Source organism: Mastomys coucha, unplaced genomic scaffold, assembly GCF_008632895.1.
Source record: "Mastomys coucha isolate ucsf_1 unplaced genomic scaffold, UCSF_Mcou_1 pScaffold20, whole genome shotgun sequence".
In the NCBI taxonomy this organism is placed as follows: Eukaryota; Metazoa; Chordata; class Mammalia; order Rodentia; family Muridae; genus Mastomys; species Mastomys coucha.
The window spans coordinates 86,200,475-86,226,902 of NW_022196903.1; the positions used below are offsets into that span (position 1 = coordinate 86,200,475).

At 42.8% G+C, this 26,428-nt stretch overlaps 1 protein-coding gene across 6 annotated transcripts in view; it reads right to left on the reverse strand.

Annotated features, from left to right (window-relative positions):
- Prickle2 (prickle planar cell polarity protein 2) overlaps nucleotides 1-26,428 on the reverse strand; it is a 345,493-nt gene that overhangs the window by 109,435 nt on the left and 209,630 nt on the right. The window contains exon 1 of one of the 6 annotated variants that reach the window (XM_031382624.1): nucleotides 2,402-3,035. The exons of 4 other annotated variants lie outside the window; for them this stretch is intronic. The gene's annotated coding sequence lies outside the window, so the exon portion shown is untranslated. Of the gene's footprint in view, nucleotides 1-1,366; nucleotides 1,388-2,401; nucleotides 3,036-26,428 lie in introns of those variants that run through there. One more of the 6 variants, XM_031382621.1, reaches the window with a different exon arrangement.

A 26,428-nucleotide genomic window follows, 5' to 3' on the forward strand; every position in this document is an offset into this window, starting at 1 on the left:
AGTGGGAGAGGGAGGGGAGAGGGAGGGGAGAGGGAGAGAGAGAGGGAGAGGGAAGGGAGAGGGAGAGAGAGAAGGGGAAAGAGAGGGAGGGAGGGAGGGAGTGAGAGGAGGAGGGAGGGGAGAAAGGGAGGGAAAGGAAGAGAGAGAGAGGGAGGGGGAACAGAGGGAGAGGGAGAGGGAGAGAGAAAGAGAAAGAGAAAGAGAGAGAGAAAAAGAGAGAGAAAGAGAGAGAGAGCCTAAACAGGCAAGCAGATCTATTGTTTTCTTTTTTCCTATAGCCCAGAGGCGGAAACCACCCAGATGGTGGCACCACTTCCACCCTGGAACTTCTGAGGAGTCATTCAGCAGGTGAAACACAGATCAGAGGCCCAGCCTGGGCAGAGAAGAGACCAAGCCTCAGTGTAGGAAAAGAAGAAGGGAGAAGACCTGCCTTTCACAGGCACTGCTGGAGAAGAGCAGAGACCCTAAAGGGCCTTGGTTCTAATGTGCATCCCATAGCTCCCTCAGCATAATCCATCCAGCTTCCCAGTCAGGGGGCCGTTTTAAGGGGGCCTTAAACCATCCAGCTAGCACTGGCTGGTTTTCCTTAAACCATCTTGTAGGTGCATACAGCATAGTAGTCCTAGGCAATACACTTTATTATATCAACTCCATCAGTGGTGTGTGCAGTCCCTTTGAATGGAAGAGTTTGGCTTCAGCAGTGACTGGGACTACATCTTTTCTGCAGTCTTACCTCCCAACAGTAAACATCTAACCTTTTCAATGGTTTGATTTGTTTTCTACAACAATGTTTATGATGCTCATGTCAGTGAAGGAACAATACTAACAGCTAGCATTTACTAGGCACTTATAGTGTGGCTGACACAGCTCTGGGAGATTTTTATATGTCACCTCACTAAAGCCCTACACTATCACCCTACCCACAGATCTCATGCCTCTCCATATTTCACAGAAATGGGTACTCCAAGAGATACCCAAGTCTCTCCAGCTCTCAAGGGCCAAGCCCTGCATGAGCATCTCCTCATACCATTTAACCTCTGAGTTCTTTTCCCTCTCCTTCCACTTCTATAAAGCATTGTCTTTCCTGTATTGTTAACTCTCCCCCACGACACCCCAACCCACACACATTGCATGGGGGAAGTCTTTACAAAAATAACTGTACTGCTCAAAAATGCTCCCTTTTGCAGACTGCTCTGTAACACAATGTCTGATGAAGCCAGTGTGTTCAAATTCTCATGTAAGAAAAGAAAAAATCCCAATGGGGAGTGAGTGTTTGATGGAATGGAAAAACCTCTACAAGTACCCCAAGAGGCACTAAAACCCCAATTTTCAGAACATGGTGATTTTTATCGAAGTTGTAACTTACTCTTGAGCTCCATCTTGATCATCTGTGGAAATCATCAGCTGTCTCCTAGGGGGCAGGATAAGAGCAGCCAATGTGGCCTCTAGCAAGAAAACAAGGCTGCTGCCTATGGTAAAGCCTTACTGAGATAGGTTAACACTGCCTTCAGGAAGAGATACATAGCAAAGCAAAGCACATTGCAGGCCTCTTATACGTGGTACCCATGTTTCTATATTCCAGTCATACTAAAACCCTCCCTTACCCATGATTCTACACATGCTCATTGTGGAAGTAGACCTCTATCGCTGGGGAAGTAATCTATAAGTCTAGGTAATTCCCTACCACTCTGGAGAATGTCGACACATCTGGCATATAAATTTCTAGTCCTATACATCTGGCATATATATTTCTAGATCACAGCACAGTACCAGATTACACAGCAAACAACAGGGAGATTAAAAATCAGAACTTCATCCCCAAACCTCCATGGCGGATCAACAAACAGTGTTATGACTGGTCCTGGGGAAATCAAAAGCTAGTGAGAGGAACTAACTGTGAAGACAGGCCAGTAGGGAACAGACAGAGTCATGTGTTACAGGAGGCTATGCAGTCAGATTCTGAAGCTCTGTCACCATTTCGAAGCCAAAAGGACTAGCTAAAATTAAACCTCAAATAATTTGAGAGCCATTCCTTTATCTGGAAGAATTAGTGAAGTGTGTGTGCCTCGGCATCTCTGATGTTTCAGATATGTGCTGGGGCATCGGTACAAGAATGGATACTACCAGTTTGTGCTTTTAAACACCCCCTCCCGCTGTTGTTGTTAGTAAGAAAGGGTCACTGTTAGAGAAATACTGTTTCTTAAGCACTAAGATTTGAGGATGCCTATTGTATACCTGTGCCCTATCACTTTGCATTTGAACTTTCTAATAAGCAAAGGAAAGACAAAAGTGCCAGACCACCAAAGCCACCTCCTGGCCTTAGAGGTAATACCCTCCTCAACCCAGAGACTACTAAACACATTCCTGCTTGCTTTGGGAATTAACAAATTTTCTTACCCACCTCCTAGAGGATGAGCCGCGATGCTTTGGAGGAAGCCGCCAAGGAGTCTTGATCTGGTCAGTTGCCCCAGTTCACTTTCCTCCTGGAGCTGGTATTAGAAAATGCAAGCAGGACCCCAGGCAGCCCAAACATCTCCTTTACTGAGTCTCTGCAAATCTGAGCCCTTCCGGAGGCAGGCAGCAGGCTCAAACCCAAACCGGTCTGCTGTCTGCTTTTGCATTCCCTCCTAGAGAACGCCCTCCCCTAGAAGCGGACCCAGCTGGAGATCCACCAAGCCGGAGAGTGCGACTTGTGCCCTTGTTCTAGGCCTGCCTGAGTCCTGGAATTGTCTTCTCAAGAACCCGTCTCCTCTAAACTCGCCGACTGACTTAACGATTATCTGAAGGAAGTCACAGACCCCAGTCTCTGCGTCATCAGCTGATCCTGAGCCAGACCTGGGAGACCAGTCAGCTGTTCACAAAGCCCGGGCCACTGAACCAGGAAATGTGCAGCTCATCCAAAAAATAATAATAACTGTCACGGAGCGCCTGGCAGAGCTGGAGAAGTCGCTGTTCGCAGTTCCAATGCCTGCATCCTCCGCATGCTAATGAGGCTGTGATGTCAGCAAGTCAGTCACAGCATCTGGACGTCCCAGTCTGGCCGCCCAGGGTTGAGATTTATTTACATGTAAATTAGCCTCGCCTTCCAAATCAATAATCCCTAAACCAAAGTGGGGGGGGGGCTAAGGGGGTTGGGGGGGACCTTTGCTAATGCAAAGGCTCAGCTCTGTAGCTTCCAAAGGAGGAGAGAAGGAAAAAAAAATCACATCTCACAGAGGCTTGAAAGACACATGGCTGTTCGCCCCCACCTTCTTTTTAAAAGCAACATACCAGAGATCTTAGCTGGGCACAGTTACAGTCTGGGTGCCTGGTTCAGATCAGAAACTGTACCAGCTCTATAGCCAGAACTAGATCAATCTCTCTCCCTCCTTACTTCCCTTCTCCCCTCTCCACTACGTCTCTTTCTCCCTCACTCCCCTTCTTCTCCCTCTTTCTCTCCTCACTCTCCTCCTCTCCTCTTTCCCCCTCCCTCCCTCTTCCCCACTCTCTCCTCTCTCTCTTGCTGTATCTCTCTATCTCTTTAAATGCTGTACTGTTTTTGTTTTTGTTTTTTTCTCCTTCACTGTTCATTTTAGGGTGTCAGCTGTTTGCTGCTCAGGATCTAGTCCTTTGGGATGATATGAACCCTGGAATAAAATGCATTCAGCTTTCCCTACTAGCTTGGGTTGTGTGACTCCTTAACTCTAATTTCAAGGGAGCACAGGAGACAGCATTGTCATCAACCTGGCAGGAGAGTCTGAGGACCGTCAGGCACTTCTTCTATTCCACAGGTCAGAAAACAGTCAGAGTGCAGACATGCTTTTTCCCATGTCCCCCTGGGATTTCATCAGGGGTGAGTCTTAGAAGGAACATCTTTAAATACCTTGAGCTCTCTATCTTCCTGTACCACAAGAAGCCGTTCAATTAATCAGAAGCAAAGAAGGAAAAACAAAACAAAATAAAACTAAAAACCTAGAGCTGAAACACTAGGGTTTAGATTCTGCCTTTAGTTCCTGGTAGCTAAGTGATCTTAGAAAAATAATTTAACCTGTGATGTCTTCAGACCTGATGTGTACCATTCTCTCATCAGATAAACATTTTATGTGTATGTGTATGCTTTTGTGCGTTGTGTGTGTGTGTGGGGGGGGGTGAGTGCACATACCTATGCATGTGGAGATCAGAGAAAGCCTTTGGATCTGGTCCTTCGGTGTTTTTTGGTCTGACATCAAGTAGACGAGCCTGGCTTGCTAGGGAGTCTTAATGGTCCATCTGTCCCTGCCTTCCCAGTGCAAGGATTGCAAGCTGGAGCCTCCAGGCCTGACCTTTTTCTGGAGCTGGGGTTTAGGTTCTCATGCCTGAAGGCAAGCACTCTACTATCTGAGCCATCTCCCAAGCCCCATACATAAAGGTTTAATAGATATACACTTTATGCCACATAGCCTATAGGGGCTAGGCATCTCCATAGCCTCTGCACTCACTGAGTTTATACATCAATGTGCAATAATACAAGTACAAACACAGACTAGTCAACTATGGTGACGGTGAACAAAAAAAAATGCCATTCAATCTAATAAATAATGATAATTTCTGGGCTTTTCAATGAAGCAAGAAAAATTTATCTAGATGTTTAATCTACCAGGGTAGTCATGCTTTTCTGAGTATTTTCCTCCATTGCCATTTCCTATTGCTTTAGAGTAATTTTCTTTTCATGTTCCCTGTTAGTCCCCAGGCCAAGTAAACAGTGGGTACAAAACAGCAGTCTGAACCCTGAGCCTCAGACAATGAAACACTACGGGGCGAGTGCTGTGTGTGTGTGTGTGTGTGTGTGTGTGTGTGTGTGTGTACACGTGTGAGAGGGAGGGGGCTGTCAGCTGCAGAGGCTGAGGGAGGCCTAGTCCATCATGAACAGAGGTCCCCCGAGGACAAAGCAGCCAGTACTCCCCCGAGGACAAAGCAGCCAGTACCACTCCTCGCTCCCATCCTACCTCTGCCAGAGAGCCCACTGTGATGAGACCTGCCCTTTCAGCCAGAGCTTCTGAGGTTTCAAATGAAGAAGTTCTTTGTTGGATGTTGAGAAGGTAAATTATGTCTTTTGTTATACATAATTGTATTAACAATGCTTAATCATTTCTTCCAGAAGGTTTTTTTTTTCCTGGTTCACAGAAGACCTTTATGACTAACAACATGGGACCTAGAAAAACTTTTTACACAGAGAAGTGGAATATGAGACACATTCTGTTTTAGATTCCCACTGCACAGAACTCAAAGCATGTGGAGAGTCCTATGGCCATGCCCACCCTCTTTATTCTTCAAGAGGTCACTTAATAAAATAATTTGGAGACACCAATGGCCTGGTAGAAATGGTGACATCCAACTTCAGGGTGGCCATGGACAAGTCTTTTCAACTTGCTTATGGCCCAGTTTTGTCAGATGAGGATGAGCTCATTACACTCTGACCTTCTTAGCATTACTACATGAGGATCATGAGATGTGACTGACAATGAGGAAGAAAACTGGAATGGAGAAAGTGACTTGAGACTCATCTTCAGCTGAAACAGATCTGACTCAAGGCTACAGACATCAGAAGAATTGGCATTGTAGCGTGGAATTTGTAATACAGTATGGAACTGGTAGCATACATAGCGTGTAACCCAGAATGGGTCATCTGGGGTCCATTTCTCTGATCTGGAGCCTGAGGTTCTCTTGCTGCTAGTGATAAAACTCTGGGTGGGCCTTGCACGTGCTAGGTAAACCCTACATCACTGAATAATATTGACGGTCCCTAAACCCAGGGTTAGGGACTATAAAATAGGATGCTAACAGTACCTAGCTTCATAGAACTGTTGGGGGAGTATCCACTTAACTGGTTGAAAGGAAGACTTTAAAAATCAGTCCCACTCCTAAGGGTATACCCTCAAATTTCCACCTAATGTGGATAAGCTTCTGACATGCCCAGTTCTATATACTCTAACACCAACACTTTTGACTCCTAAAAATCTAGGTAAGAAAGCATAAAACAAAACAAAACACGCAAACAAACAAAGCCAAAGCAAAACAACAACAAAAATCCACCAAACTGATCAATACCAAGAGGAAGACATTTCAGTTTCTGAAACTGTATATTGGGACAAACAATCAAAGACTCTCCTTCATACACAGTGAGGTGAGTCCCAATAAACCAGAGTTGAAATGTAAGTTTAAATGCATTGGAAATACATGACCTGCCCAGCATTGGTAGCTACCCAAATGTGGCATACTCTGCGTGGCAGTGTTTCTTCTTGTGACTACGAGGTTACCCCAGAACTGGAGCTCACTGCCACAGCCAATATCACAAGAAAGTACCAAACCACCCATCACTGTCTTTGGAAAAGATTGACATTCAAAATTCACAGTTAAGGCTTTTTCATTATTAGGAAGTTGAACAGCTCTCTCAGTTGTCTATCAGTCTATTTCTGGACTGTGTGCTTCATCTACTCATTATCTGGTGGTGCTGGGAATCAAATGTTACACAAGCCCCTTCTACTTGTCAGCCACTGGGGATGCTCTATAGTCACCAAGACAGAAATGGGTCCAGCCTTCCAGAGCTTTGTAATAAAAAGTAAAGACAACGAAACAAGCCATTAGAGTAGTATATGTGTGTTATGAGAGGAACTACGTGGCCCTTAAGAGATCTAGTTACCATTCAAGGGGTGTTCCAAAGCTCAGTGTATGGAGGAACCAGGACATCTATGAATCAGGAATGTACAGACTGTTAAAGTAATGGTCTACACATAGGTTAATTCCTTATGATGTTGCTCTTCATTCTGGAGACAATTCTGTTGAGAAGTTTTTGAAAAAAAAATTTTTTTTTTTTTTTTATGTATTCAACAAGATCATGCAAAAACTACTTGGGAAAGTTCTGAGGCCTGGTATACTGAGGAGCTCGTACTATGTGGCTTGTGCTCATAAAAACAGAGGACAACCCTATACGGGATGAGTAGAATCATGGGCAAAGTAGAGGAGAGCAGGCAATATGTGTACAAGTCATGCAAACCCATCAAGAATTCATTAAAGGCCAGAAAAATTGATGCAGATGCTGGCATTTAGAACTCTATATTTAGCCTGGGAGATAGAAAACTGCAGAAATGACAATAGTATATAGGAGAGGGGAAAGGAGAGTGAGACTGTGTCCAACCAGATAAAAAGGACCAGGGAAACTGACCTGAGTTATGCTTCAGGTCAAAGTAATTCTTGCTTTTTTTGGAAACAATTTTCTATGTCCTAACATATCCTAAACATGATATGATATTTAGAAGCTATAAATAGAAAAAAAAATCCTGGTGAAATTGCCAAGGTCAAATTTTAGTAGCTAGGCAGGGTATCTAGGTAGGAGGGAAAGCAGTAGCAGGACAGATTGGCATTAATAACAAATAGAGAATTAAAAACCTTAGCAACATGGTGGGTGTGGGATACAGGACAGCTCCAGGATAATGGCAGGTAATAAAGAGACTGCTCCATGTACCGGGATCTCAAATCATCACTGGACTCCAGCGGGCACTGGTTAGAACCATGTTAGAGAATTATAAGGGAAGGTTATGTGAGTCTTTCTGGTTAGCTGGTTAATACAGAGAAAGGGAGGTTAATGGAGACAAAGACCATGGCAGCCTAGAAGGTCTTATAAGGAAGCATGTAATGAGCAAGTTTTAATCTCCATCCCCACAGGTACTGAATACCTATGGGATGGGATGAATGGAGTGAAGGAAAAACTTTAAATGAGCCTAAGTAAGGCTTTTGAGCACTGAGATAAGAGCTGGTGTGGATCACTTAGATGATGGTATTTTCATTTTTTGGAGAAATTAAAAAAGATAAAGACAATCATAGCTGGTTAAGGTCAGAACCTTCCATGAAATCCTAGTTACTACTAGAGACATTACAAAGGCTTCAAACCACTCATTAATAAGAATCATTTAACTTTTTTTTTTCAAGTATGTACTGAGTGTGTGTGTGCACTTATGCACTCATGTGGATATGTAATTTAAAATAGTCTGTTCTGGAGGTTTTCTGATAATCATACATCAATGGGGGTGGGGAGAGTAACAAGGAACTGTCATATTAATAGGGACAGACCAGATGATAGCATAATACACAATGTCAGATTTCTGCAGTTTAACACAGGAAGCATTGATTTCTCAGTCAGGCAAGGCTGATGATGTGGGGGAGAGTGGGGGCGGGGGTAGGGCAGGGAACATAGGCTTTGTAGATATCTCCCCTCTAAGCTGTGACTCAAAGACTTATCCCAGTTCCCTGTTGTGTCTCTGATTTCAACCTGTAATTTCCAAGTTCCAACAACACAAGAAATGAGACATGAATAGGTTTCCATGTGATTCATCTTGAAGATGAATAATATCACTTTGATTGATCAAACCAGTTCTATGACATCATCCAACTGCAAGGAAGCTGAGAACTGTATACACCAGAAGAGGAGGAAACACAGACAATAACATCTATAAGGCATGTCACAGATCAACTTTAATCTTTGCTGTGTAAAGACATTTAAAAAGCACAATCTATTAAAACTAGGATGTCATAAAACAGTGGAATGCTTAGCATGTGAAAACAACCTGTATTCATTGGGTAGTTCCAAGTCAATACTTGGGGTCAAAGCAGCACGTGCTACAGGCCAACATGGAGACAATGAAAATATATACTCTGATGTTTTATCATTCACGCAACAGTCTCCACACCAAGTTACCTTTCAAGGACCGCATGTTTGAAGTGTGTAGCATTTCTGCTGGGGAGGCAGAGGCAGAAGGCACCCACAGTGATGGGTCTAACTTCTCAGAAGGAAGTGTTCAGGAGAGATGTCCTCTACAGCTCCTGACCACTTTTCCAATTGAGATTCATAATGTCATATGCAAGAGCCTAAAAACATGATCTGGATGCAATGCAGTTCTTTTGCCTCCCAGGTACAAGTTTGTGGCGACGACAGCCTATCCTAGCCTCACTTTCTCCACCTACTGATACAGAGACGTCTATCATTCAAGCTTAAGCCAAAAGGAGGTGGTACACACCTTTGATCCCAGCACGAGGATCTCTGAGTTTGGGAGCAGCCTGGTCTACAAAGGGACTTCTAAGACAGTCAGGGCTACACAAGAGAAACCCTGATTCAAAAAGCCAAAAAGCCAAAAAGCCAAAAAAAAAAAAAAAAAAAAAAAAAAAAAAAAAAAAAAAAAAAAAAAAAGAAAGAAAGAAAGAAAGAAAAACAGGTTATATAAATGCTTTGTAGATTAGTTTACGTGTCAAACTACATAGCTTTTATTTGGTTTTCAAAGAAAGGCACAGAAGGATTGTTGCTACAACACATGCTGACATTGTTCACGATAGACGCAACGATAAGCTCCCATCTTCCCAGGCCTTTCCTTTGTCCATATATGAAAAACCCCTATTATGAATACACCATAGATCACTGACATTTCTAGATCTTATGAAAAACCATCTGCCACATTTTAAACGTAGAAAAACAATATCCTGTATTTTTCTTATCATTTTAGGAATTGCCACATTTCATATACTTTAATTAGCCTTGGTTCCAATAATGAAATGCATACAATTTTAACATCAGCTTTTATCCAAATTTAATTATATTAATTAAAATATGAGATATAGACAACGTATACTGTACATATCAAAACAAAAGGCTACTAAATCCTATGCTTACTCACACCAAAAAGTTAAAAATTATGTCAATGGTTTAAACAGGCTTACTGCTGCATGCTTTCATTAACATATCATTAAATTGACATGACGTGCTAATAATTAAATAGGTTTTTAATTAAGGAAAAAATGTAGCTGCATTTATTCTGGCAGCTTTTTGAATTACTGGTTCCATCAGCTAGCTGAGCAGAAATTCAGGCTTCTACTGCAGAGAATAAGCCACTCAGTATAGAGGATGCTTCCTAACACCTTCCAAAGGCAGCTATACTTTGGGCGCCAGCTGTGGTACTGCTGCTGGGGTCCAGCTGTGGTTCCACATCCTTAGCATTCTCCCTCTCAGGGTGTCCAGAAGTCCCTGGCTCAACAGGCTGGAAGGATGAAGCAGAGTCCAGAATGGGTGAAGGTCTGCATGATTCTGGTCCAGCTGGGAGTTAGTGCCAAGGAGGTGGGGGTGGGGCAAGAGAGAAATGACCTTCTGATTCTTAGTGTTAAAGCTCTGTTAGACAAAGGCCTTCTCTGGTGATCTTCCATGAACCAGCTCTCTTAGCCAGTCTTAGCCTCTACACATACCTTTATTTGGAGTGGCCTTGCATGCGTACAATTTGTTCTGGGTGCATGAGGGTTACATATGGACCTTAGAGAATGGGAAGGAGTTTTCAGGGTAAGTGAGAATCCTTGGTTAGAGTTTACAACTCTGTGAATATCTTATTTGTATGGAGAGGTATTCTGGGAATCCCAGGTACTTGCTGGGTGGATTCTTATTGGGGAAAAGAGGAAGTTTGTAGGTCTGCCAAGGACTACTCAACCTTCTTCAGATAGAGGGTGTGGGGATTCAGGATCCTCAGACAACATCAGAGAGGGGGAAGCCCTGCTGGGAAAGGGAGTCCTCCAATTTGTGCAGAGCTTAGAGAAGCTATCCCATCATGGTAGACTTAGACCTTAATCAGCAGGGTTTCCCCAGAGACACTTCTCTTGAGAGAGTTGTGGTAAAATATAAAGTATCCTAGAAGAAAGACTGGAAAAACTATCTGCCTCACAAAGTAGTGAATAGACAGCAACGATTTTCCCTGGAAAAATTATCCTGTGAGAGAAAACGTCATAGATGGACAACCTGACATGGCTTTTCACGGGGAACAAGATGGACCCAAGTGCCAGGTGCTCTATGCACAAGATGTCACTTAGTCCTCATCTAATAATGTAACTTTTATCATCATGGACTATACAGAGAAAGATGTTGAGGTTCAAAGAGGATATACTAATAGAACAAGGATCTATAACTGAGATCTGTTCCTGGGTCATTACAGAATCCATGGTCCTTCCTTCAATTCAAGCTTCACAGCATTCAAAGCCCAGGTATATTCAGAATATAACATGTTGAAAAAATAATTTCTTAAGAAAAACATAGAGCACAGAATGTTCTCTGTTCCTCTAAATGGTGGATTGCTTTATACAAAGAAAGAACACATGGGGTTTACCTCAGAGGCTCTTTCCTTTAGAGTTCTTATTCTATGGCATAGTCTTTCATTCTTAGTGGTGGCGGTAACACTAACACTCCCTTAATAACGATAGTGGTTTGAAGGAGAATGGCTTCCATGGGCTTTGGTATTGGAATACTTAGTCCCCAGCTGGTGGAACTGTTGGGGAGGATTAGGAGGAGTGTCACTGAGGGTAGGCTTTGAGTTTTCAGAAGCCCATGCCATTCCCAGTTAGTTCCCTCTTTCTGATCCTACTTGTGGACGTGAGCTCTCTCTTCTACTGTTCCAGTACCATGCCTGCAGCCTTGCTCCCTGTCATAGCCTCCAAGCTTCTGGAGTTGTAAGTCCCATGCCCTGGTCATGGTACTTCTTCACAACAATAGAAAAGTAACTAAGAAAGCAACAATGTTGTAACTAATGTTACTCTAACTAAACTCAAGTTATTTGGAGCAGGTGCCATATCTTTGTTGCTCTTTATACTCTGTTTGAAACACCTCACATCCTGTGGCCTGACAACCAATGATTACTTGCTGAGAAGTAAATGTCTGACAATTTTTCCTGTCTAGAAATTGTAGGGCATTTGGGGTTACTTCTGCAATTACGGGTCCCTGATTACTGCACTCTGACAAGTTTTGGGGAGTGAGAAAGAAAAAGGCAGATGCCATCATCACCTGTGGCTCTAACTTTCCGTCTCTTTCTCAAGCTTATCCTTGTCTTACTGAGAGTTAGTTCCACGCAGGAGAACTCCTAGCTGGCTCCAGTGTGGGGTTTCTACTTTTTCTATTCTCATTCACTGCTTAGATCTGGTCTAAAATTGTAACTTGTGTCTTGATGCTACTGAATTAAGCCCAAACTATTGCTATTAACTCCAGACTTACATATCTAGTGCTACATTGTATCTAAATGTAGATGTCAGAGGCTTCTCAACTACCATGTTTGTACCACATCTGCCACAAACGTGCTTTAGCCTCTGACACTGAAATAGTAGCAAATGGAAGCTCCATCATCCCAGTGAAAAAAAGAGCAAATTCCTTTGAGATTGCATTTATATATATTTCTTCCTTTTAGCCTTCAGCTTGTAAGTCATATGAGGGAAAAATCTATATCTCATAAGCCAAATACAGTTTGCTTCATGTCTTCTCAAAAATGCTAGTATAGATGGTATGATGGTATAATCATACCATCTATATCTACATATCATTTATGTATCTATATTAGGTATCTATAGCTATATTCATGCTACAACAAACTTGAATAGTTTCCAACAAATACTTGGTGGCTTGCCAAAATTAAGACATTTACTAATCTTGTTTTGAACAGTAAATATTTTCCAGCCCTTACCTAATCCTATAGAGGTAGGCTCTACCCAATGTCTTTCTTCTGCTTCTATTGTTAACGCTGTAGTCTGAGCCACCTCCACTTCTCTCCTGTATGGAGATCCAGGTTATCATCAACTCAGCCTTCCTCTTGGTGGATTGCCACCTCTCTTTAGTGTATTCACACAATGGCACCTCTGTGTGGGTCTCTTTGGGAGTTTGGATTGTGCCAGACTGCTGCACAAAATCCACCAGCTCTGCTCTTGTCTGATGGTGCCCTTGAAGATCTAGGCCACACACTTCCCTAATACCTGTGGCTCTCAACCTTTTTATAACTCAAATACTGTGTCTTGAACATGCTAGGCTCATGCCTCCCTCTGAGTTTTTGCATTTGCTCTACATCCTGTGGACAGTAGCATAGCTCATTGTCAACTTTTCAAATTCAGCATCACCCTGTGAGGCTTTTGTAACCTATGTGAAAATAACCCCCTCCTCATTGTTAGCATTTTGTCTAAGTTCTGCCCCACAGTTGCTTGGTAACAGCCAAGCATGCCTGACTCACTGTAAAAGGGAGTGCTTGCCCCTCCACTTGCTCTTGCCTTCTTCGCCTCCCCCTCTGGTCTGTCCTCTCACCCCTTCCCATCTATCTCTCCATTCCCCACCTCTCTCTTTCTATGTGTTCATGGCCGGCCTCTACACCTGTACTCCTGTACTCCTCTACTTCTCTACTCTTTCTCTCTCTCTCTATCTCTACTATCTTCTCAACCCCCCTCCCCATGTCCTGAATAAACTCTATTCCATACTTTACCTTCATGTGGCTGATCCCTCGGGGGAAGGGATGCTTTAGCATGGGCCTGTGGAGGCACCCTCTCCCCCTTCCCTGACAACACATCCACCAAACATATTCCCTCTTTCCTTTATCTTTTTAAAAACACAACACTCATCCCTAATATTACCAAAAGTTTTGACATTGTCTTAAAACCATTTTGTTGAGACATACTTTATACAGTATGCAATTCACACATTTAAAGTGAACTAATACATAGTTCTAGTATATTCACAACCTTTACTACAGGCTAATTTTAGAATTTTAACTGACCTACAAAGAAACTCTCTAATAAGTTGCTCCCTAGTGGCCTCTATCCTGGATTTAGATAAACATTAATCTAGTTTGTATATGCAAATATTCCAATTCAGCACATTTAATACAAATAAAATATATCATATGTAAACTTTTGTGAATGATTATTTCTTTAGTATAATAATTTTTAAAAAATTAATCTATGTTGTAGCTTATATCAGAACTTCAATCTTATTGTCAAATTCAATGTTTTATGGTATAATTTTATGATCTGGAGATGAAGTAGCCCCCAAAAGAGACATTGCTCCCCATCTGGTGGCACTACTGAGAGGATCTAAGGATTGGGAGGACACTAACTTCAACAATGGATGTTCTTATTAATTAGACATTGATTATATACCCATATTAATTATAATTGTTTAATGATGGGTTTTATTATGACATTTATATATGGGTTTTATTATGACATTTATATATAATTTTTTTGTTGTTGTTTCTCTGTGTAGCCTTGGCTGTCCTGGAACTCACTCAGTAGACCAGACTGGCCTCAAACTCAGAAATCCATCTGCCTCTGCCTCCAAAGTGCTGGGATTAAAGGTGTGTGCCACCGATTATGTGGTACAAACTGTGTGTGTTCTTGTGTATGGATGCATGTGTATGGAGGTACGTGTGTAGGCACATACATGATGTTATATGACTTTCTCAATTGCTCTCTATCTAATACACTGTAAAGGGTCTTTATGTGCACTCAGACCTTACCATTTCATTTGGCTAGCTTGGCTTACTGCAGGGATCCTATCTCTGCCTGCCACCAGCTAGGACTACCACTGGCTGTCATGCCCACTCAGCTTTCCCACACCTTCTAGGGATCTGAATTCTAGTCCTTACACTCACACACTAAGTATATTACTCTGGAGGCATCCCAGAGACCTGACTATGACATTTTCCTGTTTGTACCCAATGCACTTTGCTCACTTGCTTTCACCCTCACCAGTAGTCTCTCTTGTCCCTCTCGCTTCTGCTGGTCCCCCTCCTCTTCCCAACTTGTCCTCTTCTATTTTTTCAGGGGGGTTTGTTTGTCTGTGGCCTAATGATTTTCATTATGGTTATCTTCAGAATCATAGACTCTTACTGGAAAAAAAATTGCTTTCTTTCCCAGAAATCATCCACTGCCTGCAGGGCAAGGAGGTCTTTATGAACCAAACAGTACTCCACAATATGTTACTCACAGGCCTACTCTCACATAGCTCTTGTTCAGGTCGTCACAGCTGCTGGGAATGCCAAAGGACCACAGGCACATCTGCCCAGAAGACAGCATTCTACTGTGTTCTGCCTCTTCTATCCTTTCTGCTCCCTGATGCCAGGCTCCCTGGGTCTTGGAGGGGCTGACTCAGCGTCCCATTTGTGGCTAGGGGTGATTATTAACAGTTATTTGCAGCACTCTGACCAGTTATAAGCATCTCCAGGATTAAATGATGTGACAAATCGACCTAACAGACACCTAAGAAGAGTGTCCCACCCAAACCCCAAGAACGGATGCTCTGTTCTTCACATGACACCCTAGGACACAAAATAAATGCTAAGAAGTTCAGAAAATTAAAATAAATTAATGTACCCTACCTGGCCACAATGTAATCAAACTTAAAAAATCAGTAGTAAACAAATCTTTAGAAAGTATAGAACTCATGGAGATTAAATGCCACATTACTGAATGAGAGTCTTTGTCAGCTAAACATTAGATAGAGGCTGATATTCAGAATAGTAACATAAATAACAGAATAAGATCACAAACAATGACAACCACCAAAGAATCAAGAAACAATCTAATTAAAAAATGAGCTATGTATTTAAGCAGAGATATCTCCAAAGGAAAAACAATAATGGCTAAGAAATACCTTTTAAAGTGTTCAACATCATTAGAAATCAGGGAAATGAAAATTAAAATGGCTTTGAGAGTTTATCTTACCCTGGTTAGAATGGGCAAGACCAGAAAATAGCTAATAACAAGTACTGGCGAGGATGTGGGAAAAGGGGGACCTTCAGTGACTGTTAGTGGGACTGCAAACTGGTGCACCACATGAGCTAGCTATAACACCATTAGCACATGTCCCCCAAACTCAACAGCCTACTCCACAGGTGCTTGCTCAGCCATGTTTATTACAGCTCAACTCACAGTAGCTATACAATATAAACAACTGAAATGTCCTTTAGCTGATGGAATGGATAATGGAGATGTGGTACATACACACACATACATGGTGGAATTCAACTCACCAGTGAGAAAAATAAAATAAAATCAAGAAATTTCCAGGTAAATGGGTAAAACTAGAAAATCTCATACTGAGTAAAGCTAATCCATGTCCAGAAAGACAATGCCACACGTTCTGTCTTCTTTGTAGACCCTAGCGCTTTAGATGTGAATGTGAAACCAAACTGATGTCAGAAACCAGAAAAATAAAAAGGGACACTGTGTGTGTGTGTGTGTGTGTGTGTGTGTGTGTGTGTGTGTGCGTGCATGTCTGTTTCTATGTGTGTCTGTATGTGTTGGAAGGAGTTCTAGATATGGGGTTAGTAGGACATAGGTGCTTTGAAGGGGGAAATAGGAAAATGGGGGCACTTTAACTGAAGAGAGGCCAAAGAGGTCAATACAGAGAGAAAGCAAGGGAGGAGGGATAAAGAACTCTATGGATGACTGAAAAAGCCATAGGAATCATAATATTTTATGTTTACTTAAAAATACATGTATATACATTTATCATATATATATATGTATACATATTATATATATATATATATATATATATGAAGTGTACTACTTGGGATAATAATGCTTTGAGGGGAGGAAAGAGGGGTAAAGGATGCTAAGTTTGGAATCACATTCTTTCACATCTGCTTAAATTTGCACACATATAAAGTATATATGGGTACATATGTGAATAGATAGATGAATAGATAGATAGTTTAAATAAAATTACAGCACAGGATGACAATATTCCTCCAAAAGCCATAGACTATCAATAAAATCACCAGTGCCAGTCAGGGGAAACTACCCTTTGAGTCGTTTGTCAGGCAACTTCAAGAAACCCCCCCAAAACAATATAGGTTGTCATTAAAGCCTTTGGTCACCTTACAGTAGGGTAAGATACTACTGCTGAAGGCATTATACAGTTTGGACACACGATTTTGAGGAATCAAGCTAGAACTGACCTCTATTCCCTATGGGCTAGCTCTCATAGTTTCCAAAGGTGGTATGCCAGCTTCCCAGGGAGGAAAGCAATCAATAAACTCAGCCAGCAGTGAAGCCTACAAAGTACAAAGATGACCAGCAGGGCAAGATATCCCCAAGGGTGCAATAGTGGTACTTATATTTTTTTTGGGGGGGGTAACCAATATAGTTGCCAAACAGACCTGCACAATGACAATACCAGTTGACTTGCCAGTGTGAAGGTGGGAAGTCTCACAGGGTGTCATCCCCAGAGGAAAAGCTATAGGGAATTAATGGCTACTGAATGATAGTGACTCAGCCCTCTCCAGGGGCAAGCCTCCAAGAGATTATTCCGCCCAAAGTGGTGAGCCTGACTCACACATATATACGAGCAGTAATAAATAAATGTATCTGTGTGCAGGGGTGTAAAGCAATAATAATTAAAGTTTGAGAGGGAGTGGAGGGACATAGGAGGAGTTGTTGGGAGGAGACAGGTGGTGGGAATAATATAAAGATAGTACTTATGTTGGTAATTCTCAAAATTAAAAATAGAAGCTGTTTAGTTGAAAGGAGTGAACATTTTACATAGTATGCTGTGATAGTTGTGACTGCCACCCCTCCTCCCCTTTATCCTTTTGTTTGTTAGCTTATTTCTTCAGTGACTCGTTAGGGAAGTTAGATGGAGTTGTTTCTCCCGCAGTGGTACTTGGCAGAGGGCATGAGCACAGTTGGCTTGAGCAACTGCGCTGGTCTGTATTTATTGGTATCACAGTTAGCTGTTAGCTAGTACTCATGGCTAGCTGATTGTTCTATTGTTCTTGACAACACCCTTTGCAATAAATTGCCTAAAACTTTGCTCTGATGAAAGAGAGGTTTCTTTGCAAGGGCAGGGGTGTTGTCCATCTGTAAGGCTGCCCCGCCCAAAATAAAACAATAGCTCTAGATTTCTGGGTCTTAGTTGCAGTGCTTGAAGAGTGGAGTTCCCACTACACTGATCCGCATTAGAATGGAAGAGGAAGGTGAGGGAGTCACAGCTCAAAGGCCACAGACTATCACCTTGCACCATTTAGTAGGCTTTCTTGGCTAGATGTTTTACTATCAGGCTTCATGCCTTTAGGAAATGTTCCAGAAGCCTTAAACAGTTGCTCTTAAAATATGTATTAATATGCTTTTCAGAAAATTGTTTTGTCAGTCAAAGGGTCTACCATGTTCTTCACACTGGCCACTGTGAAAGCTAAACCCAGTGTTCATGAGGCATTAGCGTATTTTGCTCAGGCTGCTTTATGCTCTCACGGTGGAATCAGACTGTACCATTCGGCCTTCTATTCTAAAAGGCAGGACATGCAGTAGTCCTGGGGCAGGAGAACAGCGCAGGAGGATGCTCCAGTGATGAACATGAGAAAGGAGGGTGGGACTGGCAGCCCAGGGAACAGGCTTGGAAAAGCCTGTTACACAAACTGGGGAGAGGCGAGTACTTTGTTAATGCATAAAAGGCCACTGGAGACCTCATCTCAGCCTTTGTTGTTGTCCTCTTGGAGCTAGGCCACAGGGGAGACATAGCACCCCTCCAAACCACTCTGTTTCTCCCCTTTAATGAACTATCTCCTTTCCTGTAACTGTGGATGAGATGCTGTGAGAACCCATACATTCCAGGGCCTGCTCTCTAGGCTCACAGCTACTCCTTTCACAGTCCTTTGATAATGATTGGCTAAATGAATGGGTGGCGAAATGCTCATGACCTACTGCCTGGTTTATGGCTGGTCATAAGATCTAATAGCTGATGATGTCTTCACGTGACAGAGTAGCAACAGAAAAAAAGAATACATCAAGATGAACAGGCGAGGAAAGGCAGTTTGCCGCTGAAGCTTGGGAGCCTTCCATATCCCAGCATCGTCCAAGGAATATGCAGGATAAGAAGCTCTAGCTACCCAGGTGGGAAGGGGCAGGTGTAAGAGAGGCTTTGGGGGCCTTTCCTCAGCTTAGGAGCCCACTTCTAGTCTTGGGAGTACTTTTTCCTTTCTTCACAAGCTGCCTCTATTTCTCTTCCATCCCTAACTTTAAGACATAATGTTTCTCCAGATCTCTTCCTGGGAGCTGCAGTGATTTTTCACCTACCCGCAAGAGAAAAGAGCTGCTTTTCTTCCACACTCTAATAAGATTGTCCTGGGCTTCCGAATCTATTTCTAAATCCTTTATTTAATGAGACTAAGAACTTCGAGATGGAACCTCTGGTTTCCCAGTTCACACTCACAGTGATGAAAATGGCAAATGACCACATCCCTTTATTTCCACACAACTTAAAAACAAAACAAAGCAAAACAGCTTTAGTTTTTTTTATTGAATATATTAATAAAGAGGTTTTGGTCAAAACCACCAAACCCATGCTACCAGACCCTTTAAATGCTTCCTTCCAGCTTCCACTTTCTTCTCCCCCAGAGGGGGCAGAACTGCCTGTAGGCGAGGCTCCAGTGGCTGGACCAGGCCTATGTCCTCCACCCCAGGTGCAGATGAGGCCTCCAATTTGACACTGGCAAGAGCTTTTGCCAACAAGCCAGGCCACAGAGGTTCCATGCTGACATCAGCTGCTTTAATGAGGGCACTGATCTTAGCCTCTGCAGCCATTATCGTGCATAGGCTGAGGGTGGAGGGATGGTTCAGAGGCTGAGGCCATGGTGCGGACTGTCAGGGTAGTGCCAGTCACTGATGACGTGAGCACTTTGCACCACTAAGGCTTTAGCTCCCTTGGAAGGAGGGAGCAGAAGCTGAGGCTAGGGACCACATAACTGATTTGTGTTTTGATCATAGCACAGTGAGACTGTCACACCTGTGGTTGGTGACTGATGGAGATAAAGAAAAACAAGTACAGCTGTGGTATCTGTATCTTCTAACCTGCTGCTCTAGAGTCTGCCTTCTCTTTTTAACCTTAAATATTCCTTTACAGCTATTAATAGCTTGCTGCAGAAGGTAAATAATTTATTTTTTTTTGAAACAAAGTCCTGCTGTATGGAACTAGCTTTTTATTTATTTTTTATTAGAATCAATAAGTATATGTCTATTCCTGGCCTAGTCTACTGCTTGCTTGCACCCACCTCCCATTTTGTGTGTGTGTGTGTGTGTGTGTGTGTGTGTGTGAAGCTAGACAAGTTGATTACTATTTTGCTCTGAAGATTCCTTTTATTTAAACATCTACACAATGGTTGATAACCATAGTATGTTTACAAAGCACCCTGTACAGTATCAGGTAGATATACCAGAAGCTCACAGTAGATATTAGCTACTATAATTACCCGCAAAGTGGGTTCTATATAGACCTATCCACCAACTATGATAGGACAAATTCACCTAATAAGAGTAGCTGGGAAGGCAGACGTCTTATGATGTATTATGTAGGTATCTTAGTTAGGATTTCCATTGCTGTAAAGAGACACCATGACCAAGGCAATTCTTATAAAGGAAAACATTGAATTGGGTCTGGCTTACAGTTTCAGAGGTTGAGTCCATTATCATCGTGGCAGGAAGCATGGCAGTGTACAGGCAGACATGATGCTGGAGGAACCTATAGTTCTACATCTTGATCCGAAGGCAGCCAGAAGACTGGTTTAAGGCAGGCAGCCAGAAGAGGCTCTCTTCTGAACTGGGAAGAGCTTGAGTATAAGAGGAGACCTCAAAACCCACCCCCACAGTGACACACTTCTTCTAACAAGTCTACACCTACTCCAATAAAGCCACACCTCCCATGTCACTTGCCTTGGGCCAAGGATATTCAAACCATCACATTCAAACCACCACAGTATGCAAAAGTTGTCTTCTTAAAATTAAGAAACTAAGTACTTCTGGCCTATCTCTTATTGGTACATCTTTCCTGGTATACCCGTCTCCTCCTCTAGGTCTGTGGTTAACACTGTTCTATACCATGCTAAATTGAGCTCTGCAGGAGATTCCTGGAATTCCATCTAATAACACACATCTTCCCTCTGCACAGGAAATTGCTGGTACAGGACATTATTTTGAAAAAGATCTTCTAGTTACCACTTTGATCAGTAAATGACCAGGTCAAAACATAAAAGAGTAATGATAAAATGAAAGCAGCTGCCAGAAACAACTGAGATGAGCCCTAGGAGGGCTTATTAATGTGTACCACAAATATACTTCCACCTAGAGAAGCATTAGGTCTAATGTATAGGATATAATGTATACATCATCAAGATAGCTACAGTCTATAAGTCTTAAAAGTATTCACAGCTGCCATGGACCTCTGTCACAGGCACTGTGTCAGGTAGGGCCAGTTCTGCCTCTGCCCCTTATCCATAGTGTGAAGTGGGACACATCCTGTTTTTTCTGTGAGCCCCTTTAATAGTTTCTGCCTTTCAGACCTGACAGGTTATAAGATAAGTAAATTGTCAAGCACACAGTAGCTGCTTAATAAATGTTTATACTGCCTGAGTGTAACCACAGCATCTTGTGTCCTTAGAAGCTATCAGTACCAATCATACTATCTACTCTGGCATCTGGAGAGTTCCAGACAACAAGGGCAAGCTCCACGCAGCCTGTTCATCTTCCTGACCTCCACCCCCACCCCTGACAGCATAATACTGCTAATAGGAGCCTACTTATACATCCTGGAGGTCATCAGGGGACAGGCTAGGACAGATGTAAGAGCAGGCTGTTTTGGTGAATTATTTAGCACCTTCTCTGAAGGGCCCTGGAGTGAACTTCACAGACAGCTCCATACACAGCAAGGTAACAGCCTGTGACTCATCACCAAGAGCCATGTCTGTCTTTCCTTAAAGGGTGCGCACAGCAAAACCCTACTGGGGGGAGGGGCTTGGCTGAATTTTCTCCACTCAAGTCATCACACTGAGGAGACTGCAATGGGAAAGGCTGTTAAAGAGTCTGGCCAAAAAAGGCTACAGAAAGAGAGCTCAGCTAGCTGGGGTAAGAGAAGACATGAAGTAGCAATGGGGTATATGAGGGATAAAAGTTTACTCCAGGAAAAACAGGTTCTGTCTCAGTGTCCTGGACAAAACCATTGAGCAGCTCAATCTTAGCCACCAGGTATTATCCACATCCAGACATCCCCAAGCCCACAGTTCTTTGGGAATCTCCATGTAACTAAGATGATTGTTAGCAATTCAGGCCACAGGGAGAAGAGTTATAAGCCTGATTTGTAGGTGACATTTGCTGCATATAAAACATTTACTTTAACCATTCAGGGTTGTACCTACAGTCTCATTATCATAGATAAGGAGATAAAAGTCATGACCATCTAAGTAGTTAGTGTAAGCATCTATCTAAATTTTAAATCCATTTCCTCTTACTTCTATTTATTCCTGTTTTTAAAATATCCACTTAGTCTGTTAAATCTTGAACTTCTCTCTCCTTATTAGGTTTGGGTTGATCTTGATGGAGGGACACCTGGTATGGACCACCAAGACATGCTCTTGAAGAACAAGTCCCAAAGAACTAATAATGGTCAAGTTCATTGTGCTTATCGTGAATGAAGGATTAACAGCTATAACTCACACTCATAGCTACAATAATGGGAAATACTGAATACAGACAGCCATTTTGCAAGCCAAATGAAGTTGGGTTTGGAAGGAGCCCATGGAATACAATTAAAATTGAGGGAATAAAGGAACTTTGTGGAACACTGGGGACCCATGAATTCTTTGTTTCAAATCCCTGTGTGAGCTGAAATGTCTCAATAAGTCTGTCCCAAGAGTTCTGCAGAATTAATTCATCTTCTCTGGCCAAGCCAACTGCTTTAATGGCCAGGTGCTGGGAGCTCTCTCCAACAGCATGGGACACCTGATCTTGCTCAGCACCACCACCAGGTCTCCTGCTGAAAACTCAGATTTACGGGCTTCCCCTCCTTCGAGACCTTCTGAATCTGCCCTCTAGGTATGGAACTAAGCCACTGAAGTCTGTGTATATCCTCCAGGGATTTGGCATATAACCATCATTGGCCAAAAAGAAGAAGAAAGTGAGCAAAGACAGGAAGGTAGAGAAGCCTCTAAGGGGTTCAGTATGGCCAGCTAATGCCTTCTACATGAAATCTAACCCACACTTGAGTTGTACTGGGTTTACACTAGAGGTCAGGAAACAGTGTGATGCCAAGTGCCAAGACATAGGTGTGTGCAAGGTTTTAAGGGCCACATGGCCTGGACAATTCAGGTTGTCACAGTGGCTCAGCTCCGCTGCTATGGAGTGAAAGTTATCCTAGCCAAGAACAGTATATTGGTTACTTTTCTCATTGCTATGATAAACTGTCTCATGGAAGCAACTTAAGGTAGGAGGGGATTATTTTGGCTGGTAGTCTGAGAGGATATAGTCCAGCATGGTGGGGCAGGAGCAGCAGTAAGCACACAAGGCAGCTGCTCATATTACTGCTGTACTCGGGAAGCACAGAGAGATAAACGCTCATGTTCAGTCTTCTCTCTCCTCCTATTCAGGTTAGGGCCCATACCCAGGAAATGGGTCTAATCACATCTAGGTAAAATGTAAACTTGCCTAATAATATCCTCACACACACAGATATATTCCCATGGTACTTTTAAATCCAGTCAAAGCGATAATGAGGACCCACCCGCACAAATGGTATGGTAACTATATCCCGATAATATTTTATCAAAGCAGGTTGTGGTGGGAGTGAATTTGGCCTGGAACTATAGATTGTAGACTTCGTAGCCAAATAATTATATTTTAATTTTTATACCTAGATTTAAGGAGAGGCATGGCATGTTACAGCTGGTGTGTGTGTGGTGGTGGTGGTGGGGTGTTAGAAGACAACTAGCAGAAGTCATCTCTGTCCTAAACACATGGGCTGCAGAGACCAAACTCGGTCACTAGGCCTGGGGGCAAGAGCCTTTACCCATTAAGCCATCTTGCCAGTCCCCTAAACAATGGCTTCTCTTAAATAGTTTTTTTTTTTCTCTTAAATATTTTTAAAGAGAAATAAATAAAATGACATCATAGTTTCTGGCCCAGGGGAGCTCAGGCCCAAGAGGCAGCTATCATCTGGACTTAGTGGTCTTCTTTCAGCTGACAATACAGTTCCTGGTTTTCTATAGCTTCAACTTATTTGTCTGGTATTGTCAAATACCAGAGAAGACAGGAGTTTTGTGTGATTCTTCTTGTCCTTTTGTGCTTACTTCAGCCACATGGATGTATGTGTACACAGAAGTGTTTTTGAGCATGTATACGCTGTATGTTCACAACTTTGTATTTTAGATCTTCACCAGCTCTCATGACAGAAACTCCAACTTCTAACGACTTAATTTCAGGAAGGAACCTGGGAAATCTTCCCGGGACAGCTGGTTTGGTATGAGGTTGGCTTCACACAGAGGGCAGCTGGGAACTTACAGATGCATTAAGGGCTGCCCCCTGGGCTTCCCTTGACTAAGCCACGATCTCCAGAGGAAGCCGCTTGTCATAAAAACCATCTGTGGCAATGTTTTTAAAAATCCATCCTTGGGCTGGTGAGATGGCTCAGCGGGTAAGAGCACTGACTACTCTTCCGAAGGTCCTGAGTTCTGATCCCAGCAACCACATAGTGGCTCACAACCACCTGTAATGAGATCGGACGCCCTCTTCTGGTGCGTCTGAAGCCAGCTACAGTGAATTACGCAGGAGCGAGCCGGGCCAGGAGCGAGCAGGGCGGACAGAAGTCCTGAGTTCAATTCTCAGCAGCCACACACATGATAGCTCACGGCCATCTGTACAGCCACAGTGTACTCGTATACATAAAATAAATAATAAAATAAATCTTTAAAAAAAAAATCCATCCTCATGATAGGAACATTAACCCACCATAGAAGAAGAGACCGGGTGTTGACTCCTCAATCAGATCAATCAGATAATCATTCGATTATCTACCTTGCTGAGGACTCATTTCATTCATTTTGCTTGGATTATTTACTTGGTCACCCCCAGCTTCCCTATGAAGAAGGTAAATAAACTTCCTGGATACTCACTTTTCTTTCCTGTGTGCCCCTGAGTATGTAATAAATGTGTCTAGCTCATCTGCTGATCTATCTGCTGCATATTTATTTCTTAGGCTAAAACACCGAACCAGTAGATTGGCAAGAGGATTTGGCCTGGTTTGAAATTCAGCGATGCAGCCGCCACATCCTGATCTGTCCTTCTTGTTGCTTGACCAAGACATTCATCCTCCAAGAAGCTGCTGCCTCTTGTATTCAACCACAAAAACCTTTCATCTCTCTTTTATGTCTTTCATAGGATTCTGACGGAATCAGGGGAATAGCAATAGCCTGTAGCACTGGCAAAAGCAGGGAGAAAGGCTTGTTTTTGTTTTCACCTATAGTAGGTGTCTAACTGGAAATCTACATAGCCTACAAAACAGATGCCATGGAGAGAAGCCCTGTATGCATGTTCCTTGGGTCAGGATAGCTGAAGGTTCTTTGGAAAGCTTGAGGATCAGCTATACTTTCCACCATAGCTTGGTTTCTGTTTCTAGGATAAGTACCATGTCTAATACTCACTCCAGGATGAAAGGATTTGTCTTACACATCCTGATCACAATCCACCACTGAGGGGAGCCAAGGCAGGAACCTGAGCAGAGTGGGAACCTGGAGGAGGAAGTGAAGCAAGAGCCGGAGAGGAACACTACATACTTGCTTGCTCCCCTGGGTCACTTTCAGTTGCCTTTCTTGTACTTCCCAGGACCACCTGCTCAGGGTGGCATGGCCCACAGTGGGATAGGTCCTTCCTCACTAATCATCAATCAAGAAAAGACCCCACAGACTGCTTATAGAACAATCTGATTGATAGAGGTACTTTCTTAGTTGAGAGTCCCTCTTCTAGATGACTCTAGTCTGTGACAAATTGACATACAAAACAACTGACCAGCATACCTTCTAGTCATCTCTCTTTATTTCTGCAAGCAGTGGCTATGATCAGGGGGTCTTACTTGTAGCTTTCCACCTTGGTTCTGCTTGCTTTCCTTGTCTCCCCATTTCTAGATGCCCCAGACAGATAAAAATGTGCGCCTAATGATAATATCCTTGTCCTTAAGAAGGAAAAGGGCATATCTTATGTCATTTTCCTGTGGTATGTGTGCGTGTGCGTACGTGCCTGTGTGCTTATGTGTGTGTGTGTGTGTGTGTTTATGTGTTGTCTAGGCAGGGTCTCTCTATGTAGCCTTGGCTGGCTTAGAACTCACTGCCTACCTCTGCTTCCAAAGTGCTAGGATTAAAGATGTGTACCACAACACCCATGTGATTTCTTAGCAATCTAGCTGCTTTTCAACTGAAGTTGCAAAAATTAATGGAGGAATATCCAGTACTACCCTGTGCTTGGAACCTTTTGCAAGTCCTCCACCTGACTTCCCCTTCTCCCTTCCTTCAAAGTGCACCTTCTTTCCCATCCTGTCTACCTCAGAAATGTTCTTTTAAAAGAAAATGCATAATTCTTCAGCTTATCTGTGTGGTATGTTTCAGAAAGACTCATCAAGATTCTTTGATTGGTTGCACAAGTTAATTTTCCATTTATATTATAGAGTAACAATTTATTCTACAATAAAACTACCCAACTCTGAGAACCCTCACTTTAGCAGATGCCTTGGCTAGGGGCCAAGATTCCTGAACTCTTTCACTCTCTTCCTACACTTGTAGTCATTACTTCCTAGCAGCCTTTCTCTCTCTCTCTCTCTTTCTCTCTC